At 41.9% G+C, this 18,437-nt stretch overlaps 2 long non-coding RNA genes and 1 pseudogene across 2 annotated transcripts; 2 read left to right on the forward strand and 1 right to left on the reverse strand.

Moving 5' to 3' along the window:
• Window positions 1-2,132: 2,132 nt before the first annotated feature.
• Window positions 2,133-6,628, forward strand: LOC122133512 (annotated as a pseudogene).
• A 345-nt stretch (window positions 6,629-6,973) lies between these two features.
• Window positions 6,974-12,617, reverse strand: LOC122133535. The gene is made up of 3 exons (XR_006152847.1): window positions 12,519-12,617; window positions 7,160-7,251; window positions 6,974-7,047 (listed from the first exon to the last, which is right to left on the reverse strand). It is a non-coding gene; the product is annotated as an uncharacterized LOC122133535 (long non-coding RNA).
• A 176-nt stretch (window positions 12,618-12,793) lies between these two features.
• Window positions 12,794-14,019, forward strand: LOC122133534. Its single transcript, XR_006152846.1, has 4 exons — window positions 12,794-12,862; window positions 13,194-13,285; window positions 13,398-13,471; window positions 13,837-14,019. It is a non-coding gene; the product is annotated as an uncharacterized LOC122133534 (long non-coding RNA).
• The last annotated feature ends 4,418 nt before the right edge of the window (window positions 14,020-18,437 follow it).

Below are 18,437 nucleotides of genomic sequence, written 5' to 3' on the forward strand. Positions count from 1 at the left end.
GGCTTCCTGACCGTGACAGTCAGCCACTCGTCACACAGGGGTGAGCGGTGGAGTCCACACCGCCTCCACAGAAATCAGCCCGTCGCTCACATGTGGAAATCATGTCCAGCACGGTAAGCAGGTTTTCACAAGCACCACAATCATATGTCCTAACTCCTGTCCCAGATGGCGCAGTGCCCAGGCATGCTTGTGCAACTCCCCCCGCGATGCACACAGTGCAATCGCACCCACACATTTTTTTCAAAAACATGAGGGGGCAGCCCCAGATCTTGTCTCCCTCCCTAGGCGGAGTGGGTGTAGATCTAGGCTTAGACTCATTGACCATGAGCGGGTTAGTCCCCGACAAATTCAACTCAAAGCACAACCTCCCTGGTTGTGCGGAGAGTTGGCGCGCATGTGCAGTGTCACAATGGGTGCTAAAGACGATCACAAGGGGTTACGTGCTGCAATTCGCCCGTTCCCCTCCGCCATTCAGCGGAGTGATACAGTCTGTGGTGCAGCAAGAACAGTCTCACTTCCTACGAGAAGAGATAATCTCCCTGCTCAGAAAGGAAGCAATAAACAGAGTCCCTCCCAAGGAGGAAAATGCAGGCTTCTACAGCCGTTACTTCCTCGTACCCAAAAGAGATGGGAATTATCGGCCAATATTAGATCTACGTGTGTTAAACAAAGCACTCATGCCGCTACGGTTCAGAATGTTGACCCCACGCAAGCTTGTGCAGTTTATAAGACCAAACGATTGGTTTATCACGATAGACTTAAAAGACGCTTATTTCCACATTCCGATCCACCACAGACATCGGAGATATCTGAGGTTTGCGTTCGGAGGAATAGCGTACCAATTCAACGCACTCCCATTCGGCCTGTCCCTAGCGCCGAGGGTATTTACAAAGTGCGTAGAGGCAGCCGTCGCCCCATTACGCCTACGCGGCTTACGCGTTTACAATTATTTGGACGACTGGTTAATTGCTTCTCATTCAAAGGCTGCAGCAGTGCAGGACGGCCATCTAGTGGTGGCGCACCTGTATCGACTGGGCTTTGTAATAAACAGAGAAAAGAGCGTTCTCTGCCCCAGGCAAGTTACGCATTTTCTGGGTATGATTTTAGACTCCACCTCCATGGAGGTCAGGCTGTCTCAAGAACGGATAAATGCCATCAAAACATGCGTGCGCCAGTTCCGACGGGGACAGTCAGTCTCGTCGCTGTGCTGCCAACGCCTGTTAGGAATGATGGCGTCGGCCGCTATAGCGCTCCCGCTGGGGATGTTGCGCATGCGGCCATTCCAAATATGGTACCTGTCTATGAAGCTCAACGCAGTCACAGACAGGCATCGCAGAGTAGTGGTGTCCTCCAGATGCAGGAAAGCCCTGGCGATCTGGAGAACCCCCTGGTTTCTCGCCGCGTTGGGCACTATGGGCATAGTGTCGCGTCGCGTGGTGGTGACCACAGACGCTTCCACAAAAGGCTGGGGAGCGGTCTGCGAAGGGAGAGGCGTGAACGGTCTCTGGTCAGTGACAGAGGCCGCGTCTCACATAAATGTGTTAGAGCTGCGAACAGTAGTCCTAGCTCTACAACACTTTCTGCCCAGGCTGAGTGGTCAGCATGTACTAGTGAGGACGGACAACACTGGCGAGGCACGTCCTGTCCCTCAGGGCAGTTCATATACCAGGTCACCTCAACTACGGTGCGGACCTGTTATCGAGGGGCGATCCTCGAGCAGCAGACTGGTGCCTTCACCCACAAGTGATAGGTCAGATCTGGGTGCGTTTTTTCCAGGCGCAGGTGGACCTGTTCGCGAACAGGCAGAACACCTGCTGCCCGCTCTGGTTCTTGCTAGGGGGCGACGATCCCCCACTAGGCATAGACGCGCTGGGCCACCAGTGGCCAGCTCTACCCCTATATGCTTTTCCCCCGATCCCGCTCCTCCAGCAGGTGCTGTGCAGGATTGCGGACGAGGGCAGGGAATTGATATCGATAGCCCCCCACTGGCCCAATCAGCCGTGGGCGGCAGATCTGGTCAATATGTCAGTGCAGCAGCCTTGGGAGCTGCCTCTGCGGAGAGACCTCCTAACGCAGGCGCACAGGACAGTGTGGCACCCACATCCGGAGTGGTGGCGTCTCAGAGCCTGGCTCCTGAAAGGTGCAGGCTCATAGCGTCAGGCTTGTCGGACGCGGTGGTGGCTACAATACAGAGTGCCCGAGCTGTATCAACACGGGCTCTGTATACGCTGAAGTGACGCAGTTTTGAGCGGTGGTGTGCTGCGCGTCAGCACGACCCCATTAACTGCGCGCTGGGCGTTATTCTAGAATTCCTACAGCAGTTGTTTGATGAGGGGAAGGCGGCTTCTACTCTCAAAGTGTACATGGCTGCCATTTCAGGCTGCCACGCAGGCATTAATGGCAGTTCTCCTGGCAGTCACCCGCTAGCGTCACGCTTTATGGCGGGGGTGAGACGGCTCAGGGTGCCAGAGAGACACCTCATACCCTCTTGGGATCTGCTAGTGGTGTTACGTGCTCTCACAGGGCCTCCGTTCGAGCCCCTGGAGACAGTGGACATAAAGTTTGTCTCTTTAAAGACCGCGCTGCTGCTGGCGTTAACGTCAGCAAAACGCGTTGGTGACATGCAAGCCCTGTCAGTCAGTCCATCGTGCCTTCAGTTCTCGATCGCTGGTGACAGAGTGGTTATGCGACCTAATGCTGCTTACACACCTAAAGTGGTGGTAACCCCATTCCGCAATCAGGTGATTGAATTAGCAGTTTTCTCGCCTCCTCCTTTTGCGTCAGCAGAGGAGTAACGTTTGAATAAGCTCTGTCCAGTGCGCGCTCTCCGCTGTTACGCAGAGCGCACTAGAGCTTTCAGACAGTCAGATCAGCTATTCGTGTGCTTCGGTGCACGCGCAAAAGGCAGACCTCTATCAAAACCGAGCCTCTCCCGTTGGATAGTAGAGGCTATCGTGTTGTCTTATAAGAGCTTGTCTTTAGATCCCCCGGAGAAGTTGCATGCGCACTCTACGCGGGGGGTCTCGTCTTCCTGGGCCTTACTAAAGGGCGTCTCAGTGGAAGATATTTGCAAAGCTGCAAGCTGGAGTTCTCGCCACACTTTCATTAGATTCTATATGTTAGATGTGGCTGAACCTAGTTTTCTTCATAGCGTTCTGCGGGCAAGCAATCTCTGAATCCCTTGGCCTGAGAACGATATATATGATAAGTGTGTTCATTAGTGTCTACATGTTATGTTGCACATGAAACATCCCAGGGTTTTCTTACGGGCGCAGGATCACGGATCCCTGTCGCCTATGATAAAGGTGGCCCTGTTAAATTCATGGTGTTCTGCAGGCAAGCGATCTCTGAATCCCCTGACCTGAGAACGATGTATATGATAAGTGTGTTCATCGGTGTCTACATGTTTGTTGCACATGAAACACTCCAGGGTGGTTTCCTACAGGCGCAGGATCGCGATCCTTGCCGCCTATGACAAAGGTTGCCCTGTTAATATGTTCACCGCCAGCGGCCGTATGAACCTCTATGAGGGCAAAGGCTTCAGTAAAGCTGGTGTGTGTAATTGGCTGCCACTGTATTATCACGCGGGAATGTATAGGGTCCCATACTGTTATATCGCAGTGAACTGCGATAAGGAACGTCTTGGTTACTTATGTAACCTCGGTTCCTTAAGCAGGAACCAGATATAACAAAGTTGGCGTGTACAGTGTTACCTTGGATTGATTGTCTTGCTCAGTTTCTTTCCAAGGCAGATCTGAGGGCGCGTAATGATATTATAGTACTCCTGGCAGGCGGGGCCAGGAGCGCGCGCTGACAGATCTCGCGGCCTTTCAGGCGTGAATAGATAAATGCTTCGATTTGTACCCCATGACTGACGTCAAGTACCATACTGTTATATCTGGTTCCTGCTTAAGGAACCGAGGTTACGTAAGTAACCGAGACGTTTTGTGAAGATCAAGGAATAGGCTATTGTGTTTGCTGACCCCCCACGGCACATATTCATACACAGTCTCTCTCTGACACACACACGCACGCACGCACGCACGCACGCACGCACGCACGCACGCACGCACGCACGCACGCACACACACACACACACACACACACACACACACACACACACACACACACACACTTACATGCACACATGCACACACACACACACACGTCTGATCCCTCTATTGAGATTATAAAGAATTTGATCGGATTTAACAGCCAAGACCTCTCCCTCAGAAAGACAAGAAAATCATGAATTGCAAAGAAAGATGATGAGAGGCTAAAAGAAGACAAGAGAGAAAGAGAGAGAGGGAGAGAGGGAGAGATGGGGGAAGGCAGGGGGAGAGATCACTTGAAGGGGAGCCTATTCATCCAATTCCATGTTGAAGCTGTCAATCTTTTATCCTGAATGTATTGAAGGGAAGAGACACTTTAACTGAGCACACACACACACACACACACACACACACACACGTGTCCTCACACATGTCTATGCTATTCACAAATGCAGAAAAACATGTTTTTGCAAAATGTGCACACATACACACACACACACACACACACACACACAGGCATGCTGAATGCATGCACCTACTGATAAACTCAGGCCAGCACTGTCATGTGCTCACACACACACACACACACACACACACACACACACACACACACACACACACACACACACACACACACACACACATATATATTATATATTATATATATAGGCACATTTAAAAAAAGAGGACTCCATGGCTGCCAGAAGTGCTTACAGGGAATAGCAAGGCTGCCACTGGATAGAGTGAACAGGATAAAACCCACTTAAATATGGTCTATGTCGGTGGACCAGAGGAAGGGCTTGGTAAAAGTATTAGGATTGTGCCTTGTCTGTCTTGTGCTTTTACTTTGTTTCCCTCCTGTGCTCTTATGTTACTTCCTGTCTGCCATTTTTCCTTTGTGTTTCCTTGTTCCCACCATGCGCTTCTTGTGTTTGTTTATTTTGTCATGTGCTTCTTGTGTTTGTTTTGTCATGCCATGTGTTTTCTGCCTTTGTCCTGAAACTCCGCCCCCACCTGCCCTCTGCCACTTCCTGTTTTTTTCTGTCACCTACCACACCTGCGTTGTTAATCACCCTGTTTGTTTGCCTGATTGGTTTCTCCTGTGTCTTGTTAATTCCCCTTGTTTAGTATAGTGTGTTTTGTTGTCTAGTTCCCCCTCTGCTATTTAAGTTCTGTCTGTCCTGGGGCCCGTTCGTCATAGGGTTGAAGCTAAGTTAATCAATTGGCCTTTTAGCCCGTTAAGATTAGCGAGCTGATTGAGAACAGCAAATATCGGTTCGTTAACGGCTGATCCGCATCCAAATCATGTGGTTAATTTGGTAACACTTTCTATGAAGCCCAGCGTTATAAGGCCCTATAAGGGCATTATAAGGGCCTTAATAATGACTTATAACGTAGCTATAAGTCATTGTAGCAATCGTTATAACTACGTATAATGTCTTCATGATGACTCATAACCACCTTTATGATACATTATATCAGTTCATTATGAATGGTTATAATTAAAGACGGAATAATGCATTATAAATATGTGATCGTCAGTCTATCTGTTGGGTAACACTTCTACGAAGCCTGCCTTTATAAGGTCCTATAAGGACATTAATGATGACGTTAAAAAGTAGCTATAAGTCATTGTAGCACTCTTTATAACTATATATAGCATCTCCACAATGACTCATAACCACCGCTCTGATACGTTATGTCAGTTAATTATAAAAGGTTATAATCTAAGATAGAATGATGCATTATAAATATGTGATCATAAGTTTGTGTGTCATCATGAATCCTATGAAGCCTGCATACATGAGGCCCTATAAGAACATTCATAATGCCTTTAAAAAGTAGCTATAAGTCATTGTAGCAATCATTATAACTATGTACGTAGGTCTTCACGGCACATCATAACCACCTTTGTGATATATAATGCATATTCATTAATGGTTATTAGTATGGTGACTAGGCTGCTATACAGACATAGAATATTATAAACTGCCATATGATTCTATAAGTGGACTTTGTCAGCTTTAAGTAAAGTGACAAAAGGGTAGTGTTGTTATGAACAGATATAAGATTCTATAAGTGGACTTTGTCAGCTTTAAGTAAAGTGACAAAAGGGTAGTGTTGTTATGAACAGATATAAGATTCTATAAGTGGACTTTGTCAGCTTTAAGTAAAGTGACAAAAGGGTAGTGTTGTTATGAACAGATATAAGATTATTATAAGATAAGACATTATGAACTTGTTAAAACAAATGAGTGCTCTGACAGTAAATACAACAGGATACAGATGAAAACCCTTTTATTTGTAATTCAGCACTTGCTGAACATTGCGCAGAGCATTGATAGGGTGTGAGAAAAAAACCCAGCAAACAGCAAACAACAAACGTGCTGTAGACAAGTTATTAATTATGTGAGGCATGAAATGTTAATGCACAGCCACAACAGCCACCGTGTTGCGATCCACAACAACAGCATCAAATGCCGCTTTCATGGACTTCCCATTCTTGAAGGCTTCCAGGGCGGCCACATCTCAATATAACTCCTTTGGTGTTCCTCACTAAACAGAAAGAGGCATAAGAAGAAAAAGGTACATGTTCATATACCTGAAATAGTAACTCAAGACACCAATCAGAACTTGATGGTAAATTCCAGCAAAGCAACATCAACATTTCTGAAATGTTTTCTTTTTAAAGCCACAGCACACCCTCTCATTGCATTTTATACAGAAACCTTCATTACTATGAAACCCATTATGTTCTTACTGAAACCAATGTGAAAGCATTTGCCTCATATGGTTTTGTATGGTTAAAGAAAGCAGAGCAAAGCTGCCTTCACTTATTTTCACTGAAAAAAAATATTAATACTCTCTACCTTACAATTTGTTACAGGTTGCTTTCTTGTCTTTTTTATATTGCTACTTACCCCAGTGCCCTCGTATCGTGCATGGTCTGCACAAAGGGAGGGTGCACAGCTGGGAACGGCTACCTTCTTAACACCTAAGAACAGTTTATCTAGTTAATTTGGTTTTATTTTTCAACAGAACCTTGTCAGGCTAACCTGTTATTTCTTGACAAACCACAACATGTTACTTATTTTAGTGAAACTTACACTCTAGGTTTGGTGAGGAGGTCAACGTTGTGCTGTTGCTCGCTCCCGCTGCTCGAGTCGAGTGACTTCACGTGTTCGTTTTCTGCTCATTGCTGCAGGGACAGCATATCGTTAATATTAGCTAGCGAACCCGGTCAAGCACAACACTTTTTATTCAATAAAGTTAGTTTGCTACAAACAGAATTAACCAGAACCGTAATATGTACCTTCCATGTTTACCACAATTTCGATATTGATACGTCAATCACACAAGGTCATCCTATTCGATAGATTACTCTATAGACCTAATCAGAGCAGCGTTCAGTGAGCAACTATAGGCAAATGAGCTCGAGCGACTTCCGGTTACGATTTTTCAAAATAAAAGTCCCGTATTAGCCCCGTGTTTTCTTAAACTATCAGAGATATTAATTTCATAGTAACATCAAAATGGGTTAAAAACGATTCACTGATGTTACAAAAGTATGGTTTTCTTGTTTTAATATAATGAGCAATGACTAAACAGACAATATTGTATTAAGAAAAAGTAAAACACACCCCAATATGCTGATAAAAGGATTATGCCTTCATTAAAGTTGGTTGAACTTGTTCAGAACTGTAAAGAAAGGGTAAAATATGTTTAGCAGTCATTATTCTGGTCATTCACTGTGAAAAAACACTTGACACACAGATCACAGAGGTGAAAAGGGATTATCTCCAATGCCAGGGTATTGCCATGTGACACGTATCACACTTTGCTGATGAAACTAAAGATTGTGTCTCAATAAAAGTGGGGTGGAATATGTTCAGGACACTCCAAACATTAAATAAAATGTGTGAAGTAGTTGAGATTTACGTCCCTGAAGGCTCCACAATACTTTAAACATAGGTGATCAGACAGGCGAAAATGCATTATCTTCAATGGCAGGGCCATGTGACATGTATCGCTCTTTGCTGAAAAAACTAAAGATTGTGTCTCAATGAAAGGGGGGTGGAATATGTTCAGGACACTCCAAACATTAAATAAAATGTGTGAAGTAGTTGAGATTTACGTCCCTGGATGCTCCATAATACTTTAAACATAGGCCTACACACAGGCGAAAATGCATTATGTTCAATGGCAGGGCCATGTGATACGTATTACACTTTGCTGATTAAACTAAAGATTGTGTCTCAATAAAAGGGGGGTGGAATATGTTCAGGACACTCCAAACATTGAATAAAATGTGTGAAGTAGTTGAGATTTACGTCCCTGAAGGCTCCACAATACTTTAAACATAGGCCTACACACAGGCGAAAATGCATTATCTTCAATGGCAGGGCCATGTGACATGTATCACTCTTTGCTGAAAAAACTAAAGATTGTGTCTCAATGAAAGGGGGGTGGAATATGTTCAGGACACTCCAAACATTAAATAAAATGTGTGAAGTAGTTGAGATTTACGTCCCTGAATGCTCCACAATACTTTAAACATAGGTGATCAGACAGGCGAAAATGCATTATGTTCAATGGCAGGGCCATGTGACACGTACGTTTAAAGTATTGTGGAGAACTCAGGGACGTAAATCTCAACTACTTCACACATTTTTATTTAATGTTTGGAGTGTCCTGAACATATTCCACCCCCCTTTCATTGAGACACAATCTTCAGTTTTTTCAGCAAAGAGTGATACATGTCACATGGCCCTGCCATTGAAGATAATGCATTTTCGCCTGTCTGATCACCTATGTTTAAAGTATTGTGGAGCATTCAGGGACGTAAATCTCAACTACTTCACACATTTTATTTAATGTTTGGAGTGTCCTGAACATATTCCACCCCCCTTTCATTGAGACACAATCTTTAGTTTTTTCAGCAAAGAGCGATACATGTCACATGGCCCTGCCATTGAAGATAATGCATTTTCGCCTGTCTGATCACCTATGTTTAAAGTATTGTGGAGCATTCAGGGACGTAAATCTCAACTACTTCACACATTTTATTTAATGTTTGGAGTGTCCTGAACATATTCCACCCCCCTTTCATTGAGACACAATCTTTAGTTTTTTCAGCAAAGAGTGATACATGTCACATGGCCCTACCATTGAAGACAATGCATTATCGCCTGTCTGATCACCTATGTTTAGAGTATTGTGGAGCATTCAGGGACGTAAATCTCAAACTACTTCACACATTTTATTTAATGTTTGGAGTGTCCTGAACATATTCCACCCCCCTTTCATTGAGACACAATCTTTAGTTTCATCAGCAAAGTTTGATACGTGTCACATGGCAATACCCTGGCATTGGAGATAATCCCTTTTCACCTGTGTGATCTGTGTGTCAAGTGTTTTTTCACAGTGAATGGCCAGATTAATTACTGCTAAACATTTTTTACCCTTTCTTTACAGTGTTCTGAACATGTTCAACCAACTTTATTGAAGACATAATCCTTTTATCAGCAGATTGTTGTGTGTTTTACTGTTTCTTACTACAATATTTGCAATGATGCCTGTTTAGTCAGTGTTCTAGGGGTGGGAATCTCTTGGCACCTCACGATTCGATTCGATTCCGATTCAGAGGTCAACGATTCGATTCTAAACCGATTCTCGATTCTAAACCGATTCTCGATTCTAAGCCGATTATCGATTATCAATTCTAAACCGATAAAACGATTATCGATGCATCTCGATTTTTAAAACATTTGAGTCTCAAATCACTTCCTACTTTGTGTTTGATAATTAAAGAAAATCAACAGATCAATTTTTTTATTAGAGAAAAAGTGTGTCCTTGTCACAATTATGACTTTCTATGAACAATGCAATAATTGATGCAGCTTGCATTTCAACACAAAATGAATGTGTAAAAAAAAAAAAAAAAAAAAAAAAAAAATTTTTTTTTTTTTTTTATTAAAAAATCGATTATGAACTTTTCTGAATCGAGACAGAATCGTTCTAGAGAGAATCGAGAGAAATCGAAAAATCGATTTTTTCCCCCACCCCTACAGTGTTCCCTATATTTAAACAAGAAAATCATACTTTTGTAACATCAGTGAATCGTTTTTAACCCATTTTGATGTTACTATGAAAGTAATATTAATTGTCAATTTTCAGCTACATCTTAGTCATTATCAAAGTATCCTGTACGCTTAAAATGAACTCACTATATCTTACCTTGTTTTAAAGCAAGTTAATATAATGCACAGTTAACAAAATACCATTATAAAGTCTGATCTAGCGAGTAGACAGATTAGGACTTTATAATGACAAATAGGCTACTATAACTTTCAAACACGCTTTTAACTATTTTCCCGATCATTAGGACAAATGGAACAATAAAACTCGTTGCATATAAAAGGTTTTTATATTACCCAGTCGATTAACAGGGTTGTTTGTTGTAAAAACCTTTCATTTGATACAACAAACTCATTTTACTTCCTCGTTTCGTTTTACTTCCTGGGGTTATTGTGGGTTATCGTTGCTAGCAGAACGGAACTCCTAATCAGAATGTTTGTAAACAAAGGTTGCCAAGGTACTTCCGGGTGGCTAACTGTCATCCTGTCAACAGTTGTTAGTATAGTAGCATAGCATAGTAGTTTATAGTTGTTCTGCCTCTAGGCATTTATTTTGAATGGTCGAATTTGTAAAAATTTCAGTTTCATCCAGACTTTGATTTTGACGTTGTAATTTTGAGCCGTGCAGGAAGTAGGCAGGTAAAATTGTTCAGAATAATGTAGAAACGGCAGGCTGACGGTCATTACACCGGAGAGATTCCTTATTACAGGTTGATTCCCCAGCAGAGGCATCGCTGTATCTTGTTATAACTAAGTTCATTTCATTGTTTAAAAACGTAGTTATAATGCTAAAAAAGGCAATGTTAAAAACGTGGATGCTATTAGGAAATGTTAACAGTTAGCTTAACATGTGCTTTCTTTACTTCATGGAACTAGGTGACTTGGCTAATTGCAACATTTAGCTTTTTGTGTTTCTAGTTTACTCTTTCACCCTTTGATCACTTGAATTTATTGTCGTGGATTCAGTACAATTTGAAGAATAAATCTGCAAACAAGAATACAAGACATTCTTCATCTTTATGAAATATAAGAGTTTAGCTCGCTGTCTAGTGAAGTTATCACACCTCAACGAGGACAGTACAATAGTAGTTAATTTACGAATCGATTAACGTCATGCCGAAGACGTGTTGTGTTTGGGGTTGTAATACCAGATGTACCACGGAATGTAAAGAATTAGGTTTAGGCTTTTTTTCGTTTTCCCACGGTAAAATCTAAATCGACCCAACAGAAAATCTGGATACAGAGACTAAGACAGGTGGATAACGCTAGCACAGATCCAGCCTTAGTACGTTTACCGGGCGGTCTCGTTCCATCTAACGGTACCAAACTGTGGACAGGCTTGGCAACCAACCACTCATGACCGGATTTGCGGAAGACATTTTCTCACAGGTCATTTATAAAACGTTTTTGTTGGGTTGCTGTTGGGTAGCATAATGGTAGCATAACGTTGGGTAGCATATCGTGCAAGCTTGCTAGCGTGAGAATGCTAGTCCCGTTGTTGTAAATAAACAAACCACACACAGTGGCGTGATCTGGCTTGGCTATGATACGGTTACTTAATCTTTTTTATAATGCAGGTCGGCCAAACCCTGCTGATCACACTGATTTTGCCCAATCACAACACCTGGGACCTGAGTTAGCTAACTCCAGTCCAACCACATCTGCTAAGAGAGCACAAACCCTTAAAACTGCTCATCTACAATACAATGACAAAGTTTTCAATACTGTCAATAAGATAGATAGATATGTACTTTATTAATATCTGTATGGGAAACATTCTTGTGTCCAGACAGATAGCTGGAAAGCTACAAACAGTCCTGAAAATTGTTCATCGTTAAGTTGGATATTGTAGCGATCTCAGTCACTACGAGTTTGATACAATAAACCATTACAATATGACCGTTACTCGCTAACAAATATCAACAGCAACGACATCGGGAACGTCTCTTTTTCAGTTCACAAGATCATACTCATAAAACGTGTTGTTATCATATTCACAATTATGAATAAACGTGTTTGTAGCCTGGTTAAATTACATGGAAAATCCTGTTGGTTTGTTAAGGTTTACTATGGGCAGGGGCGACGTTAGCCACCCGGAAGTAAGTTACGTCACGTTGAATTGTCGTATTGAGGAGCATCTCTTGTTAGCTAGATAGATACGTTAGCTAGCAAGCTAGTTTGACAAAGATAGTTTTTAAGGGGCAAGCTTACACTAATTAACAAACTGATTAATATTGTCTGGTCAAACATTTCGAAATCCTACACTGCCAATACGAATAATCATATTGTAACATACAGGTCTGATAGAAGCAACTATCTGTAAACTTACCTTCTCAGTCCAAAGTCCCTGATGTTCTTGAGCGTGCTCTCAGGTCTGAAAGCTGTAAGACCATCGACGTTTGTCAGTGTGCAGTAGTGGACAGTAGTGCAGTGTGGTTTTACTAATTAATATTTGTAACTTCACAGTAACTGTTTCTACTCCAAAACCAATGTTCGTACACAATAAATATTGATGGTAGCAGAAATGACGAAACATTAAAATAAAAAAGCATAACCTTTGACATCGCGCGCTTTTGGACCAATGAAATCAACCAGTCAAACAAACGTCGATGGTCTTACAGCTTTCAGACCTGAAAACACGCTCAAGAACATGAGAGACTTTGGACTGAGAAGGTAAGAGTTTACAGATAGTTGCTTCTATCAGACCTGTATGTTACAATATGATTATTCATAATAAGCTTGCCCCTTAAAAACTATCTTTGTCAAACTAGCTTGCTAGCTAACGTATCTATCTAGCTAACAAGAGATGCTCCTCAATAGAGTAATCTATCGAATAGGATGACCTTGTGTGATTGACGTATCAATATCGAAATTGTGGTAAACATGGAAGGTACATATTACGGTTCTGGTTAATTCTGTTTGTAGCAAACTAACTTTATTGAATAAAAAGTGTTGTGCTTGACCGGGTTCGCTAGCTAATATTAACGATATGCTGTCCCTGCAGCAATGAGCAGAAAACGAACACGTGAAGTCACTCGACTCGAGCAGCGGGAGCGAGCAACAGCACAACGTTGACCTCCTCATCAAACCTAGAGTGTAAGTTTCACTAAAATAAGTAACATGTTGTGGTTTGTCATGAAATAACAGGTTAGCCTGACAAGGTTCTGTTGAAAAATAAAACCAAATTAACTAGATAAACTGTTCTTAGGTGTTAAGAAGGTAGCCGTTCCCAGCTGTGCACCCTCCCTTTGTGCAGACCATGCACGATACGAGGGCACTGGGGTAAGTAGCAATATAAAAAAGACAAGAAAGCAACCTGTAACAAATTGTAAGGTAGAGAGTATTAATATTTTTTTTCAGTGAAAATAAGTGAAGGCAGCTTTGCTCTGCTTTCTTTAACCATACAAAACCATATGAGGCAAATGCTTTCACATTGGTTTCAGTAAGAACATAATGGGTTTCATAGTAATGAAGGTTTCTGTATAAAATGCAATGAGAGGGTGTGCTGTGGCTTTAAAAAGAAAACATTTCAGAAATGTTGATGTTGCTTTGCTGGAATTTACCATCAAGTTCTGATTGGTGTCTTGAGTTACTATTTCAGGTATATGAACATGTACCTTTTTCTTCTTATGCCTCTTTCTGTTTAGTGAGGAACACCAAAGGAGTTATATTGAGATGTGGCCGCCCTGGAAGCCTTCAAGAATGGGAAGTCCATGAAAGCGGCATTTGATGCTGTTGGGGTGGATCGCAACACAGTGGCTGTTGTGGCTGTGCATTAACATTTCATGCCTCACATAATTAATAACTTGTCTACAGCACGTTTGTTGTTTGCTGTTTGCTGGGTTTTTTTCTCACACCCTATCAATGCTCTGTGCAATGTTCAGCAAGTGCTGAATTACAAATAAAAGGGTTTTCATCTGTATCCTGTTGTATTTACTGTCAGAGCACTCATTTGTTTTAACAAGTTCATAATGTCTTATCTTATAATAATCTTATATCTGTTCATAACAACACTACCCTTTTGTCACTTTACTTAAAGCTGACAAAGTCCACTTATAGAATCTTATATCTGTTCATAACAACACTACCCTTTTGTCACTTTACTTAAAGCTGACAAAGTCCACTTATAGAATCTTATATCTGTTCATAACAACACTACCCTTTTGTCACTTTACTTAAAGCTGACAAAGTCCACTTATAGAATCATATGGCAGTTTATAATATTCTATGTCTGTATAGCAGCCTAGTCACCATACTAATAACCATTAATGAATATGCATTATATATCACAGGTGGTTATGATGTGCCGTGAAGACCTACATACATAGTTATAATGATTGCTACAATGACTTATAGCTACTTTTTTAAAGGCATTATGAATGTTCTTATAGGGCCTCATGTATGCAGGCTTCATAGGATTCATGATGACACACAAACTTATGATCACATATTTATAATGCATCATTCTATCTTAGATTATAACCATTTATAATTAACTGACATAACGTATCAGAGCGGTGGTTATGAGTCATTGTGGAGATGCTATATATAGTTATAAAGAGTGCTACAATGACTTATAGCTACTTTTTAACGTCATCATTAATGTCCTTATAGGACCTTATAAAGGCAGGCTTCGTAGAAGTGTTACCCGACAGATAGACTGACGATCACATATTTATAATGCATTATTCCGTCTTTAATTATAACCATTCATAATGAACTGATATAATGTATCATAAAGGTGGTTATGAGTCATCATGAAGACATTATACGTAGTTATAACGATTGCTACAATTACTTATAGCTACGTTATAAGTCATTATTAAGGCCCTTATAATGCCCTTATAGGGCCTTATAACGCTGGGCTTCATAGAAAGTGTTACCGTTAATTTCAACCAGGCTAAACTTATCTGGGCTATTGCGCGTGCACGTCCTACTTCAAAAGGCAGGAAAGGTCGATCACCAAAACAATGATTTTCTAACGGTATAATGGTTCTAAACTCAAAGAAAAGGGCTCTTTTTTTCTCCGCTGGCGAGCAGGAGATGAACATGAACGCTTATGAAGAATACAAGACCATAATCATGGCAAAATTCAACACCGCCACCGCTGTGAGAGCAAGGTGTGTTGGGATGTTTATAGGGTGATATCTATGTATGAATACCTGACGGCAAGTGTCAACTGGTACAGAGGATCCCTCTACCGGTTTGAAATGGCAAGGTTGCTAGTTTGAATCCCCTCACCTCCCTCCTCGATATAGTTTTACATTTTCTTGTAAGTCGATTTGAATAAAAGCGTCTTTTAAATGACTAACTGTATTAATAACAAATGCAATAAATTGAAGCAGTGAAAATAAATTGTCTGTATTTCACTCTATTCTTATCATGAGTCCACCTTAATCATTTTCTACAATAATGATATGCTATGGTGTACTAATAACGCTCATATAATTATGAGTGCTTTGTTCTCCGCATCACCGACACTACAAAAATGTACCACTCGCAAAAAAGCGCAAGACAGTCAATGTTCGACTGTGGTGTTTGCAATGAATGACTCGAGAAGGTCTTGTAAATTAATGATTCCTTGTCGGCTGAATCGGTAGCGCTCATTAAGAATAATGGATCTTGGCGATCGCAAAGAACTCTCTCCCTCCGCTAATCTATCTAATATCAGTCCTTGGTCAATGGGATCGCTCCTTTTTCCGGGGGTGTGGCAAGCTTATCCAGCTACACTTGAGTTAGCCTGCGCTGGAGCAGGTTAGTGCTAATCAATATGTTACTATGGTGATTTATCAAAAGTTGCTTCCACGAACCAAAAAGAGGGGCGTTTTTTTATCTTAGCCTGAAAATTAGCTCGCTAAACCGCTTAGCGAGCTACGACGAATACCCCCCTGTGTCCCCTGTTGGTTTGTAAGTTTAATGTTGTTACGCCTCTGCCTTGTGTCTGTGCTTTTCCGTGTCAGATTCCTATGTTAGGGATCTTCTGTTTCTGTGCTCTCCCTGTTTGATTCCTAGGTAGGGATTTTCTGTGTTTTCGGATTCCTAAATTGGGATCTTCTGTGATTTTGGATTTTTTAGTTTTGTCCTGGATCTCTTGTGTGTTTACCCTTTTTGGACCTTTAAGTTTGATTTTTAAAATAAATCCTGAGTTTTTGTCTGCGCCTGGTCTGAAATTGGGTCCTTTCCTGCCAACCCCTAACAAAAAGTCTCCCATCTATAGTAGCTTTGGCAGCTTGGGTGAAGGTCTCACATCTATAGTAGCTTTGGCAGCTTGGGTGAAGGTCTCACATCTATAGTTGGCAGCTTGGGTGAAGGTCTCACATCTTAAGTAGCTTTGGCAGCTGGTGTTTGGTCACTGACACTCAAGGTTTGGGTGGTGAAATAATTTGTTGAACTGATTTGGCCATAGAGTTTGTTAAAGCTACAAGGGCTTATATAGATCCTTCGAGTCAAATGTGTGTCTTTTGACGAGATATTGCACAAGGCAAAATAAACATGAAACCAATCCCTCATGATAAAGGCAAAAGTAAGAGACCCCAAACACAAAATCGGTGCCAGAGATGACGTCCGAGAAGTTAAATACTTTTCACATTGCTCTGCATCTACTGTAAATGTAAGAGACTCTAAACAAAAAAAGATTTTTTTTATTATTATTACAGTAATCACCAAAGTTTATGGTGATATGCTAATGAAATTAGGTTGCAATATTGCTTATGTTGACAGTGTTGTGAAATTAATGAGATATAATAATCAGCGCAAAGTGAATTGATTTAGTGGTCTAACCACCCACTAATTAGAATGAGAATATTGGGTTTATATGGGGTAGCTGTTCTCTGAGACTTGGAGGTTGATTTTGAATTGTCTTTCCTACATGGGCATGATGGCCTAGTTTGATGCTGATGCAGTTTTTAATGCACGTTGTAAAAAGGTAGAGGGTTGGATTGGTGTGCCACACTCTCGATGGCTGTCAATAGATTTTCACAGCTTTGTCACACACTCTCTAAAACACACACACACACACACACACACACACACACACACACACACACACACACACAACACACGCCAAGATGCATGTAAAAGATCATTACCGGCACAGGATTTGGGTGAAGATTGCAGAGATCATAAGAAGCATTGTGGGTCTGCCTTAAGTGTGGTTCTGCCTTGAATGCAGCCTCTGACAATTATTATAATTTAGTGACATTTTCCAAAAGAACATCTTTTGTAAGTAAGTCTCATTGAAGTGTTGAAGTCAAAGTAGAGAGGGAGCGGTGGGGGTTAGTGGAAGGTGTGTGTGTGTGTGTGTATGTATGTGTGTGTCAGTGTGTGTGTGTGTGTGTGAGGGGGTTGTGTGCTGAAGGTGCGTTCTCCTCTGTGCAGTGTTTAATGGATTCTCACCTCTGGGCCCGCTGATAGCAAAGCTGTCCTTTCTCTGGCATGTTGTCATTTGTTTCGGAGGGGAAAGAGAAAGACAGAGGGAGGAAAGGGAGGAGAGGAGGGGAGGGGAGAGGAGTGGAGGGATGAGATGAGGGAGGAGGGCATGTCAGAAAGGACGGGGAAAGAAAATGAGGCCATCAATTTACATTTCGTGCCGTAAATGAGTGACAGAGTGAGGCATCATGGGAGGGGTGGAGGAGAGATGGTAGACAGAGACAGACGCAGACACAGAGAGACAGAGACAGAGACAGAGACAGAGAGACAGAGACGGAGAGAGAGAGAGACGTACACACAGAGAGGGGTATGTAATGTGCCTTGTTCTGGGTTCTAGCTTTTCTTTCGCTCCAAGCTTGTTGTTTACTGTCTGGCCAAGCGTCAGGCGTACTTAGCTGGCAGCGTTGTGAATAAAGTTTGGACTAAACTATATAATAAAGTTCAGTCTCTCTCATTTCAGCCACAAGTTTCTTTCACTTAGCTCTCTCTCTCTCTGTTTGTTTGCCTGTTGGTTTGTTCTGTCTAACTCTCTATTGATCTCTCCATCTGTCTTTTCCTCTTAGTCTGTTTTTTTTTTTGCATTTCAGCATATCTGTCTTCTGCTAATATATCATGTGTTGAGTGCACCCAGGCAGGCCCTTAGAGTATCATCTGCTTTGTAAGGTCTCGTTGGGCACTCGAGTGTTGTTAACATGCAAATGCACCTCCCCTGTGTCTCTTTCTTCTCAAAGCGCGCGCACGCACACACACACACACACACACACACACACACACACACACACACACACACAAAGACACACACAAAGAAAGAGAGAGAGAG

The sequence above is a fragment of the Clupea harengus genome, chromosome 15 (assembly GCF_900700415.2).
Source record: "Clupea harengus chromosome 15, Ch_v2.0.2, whole genome shotgun sequence".
Classification (NCBI taxonomy): Eukaryota; Metazoa; Chordata; class Actinopteri; order Clupeiformes; family Clupeidae; genus Clupea; species Clupea harengus.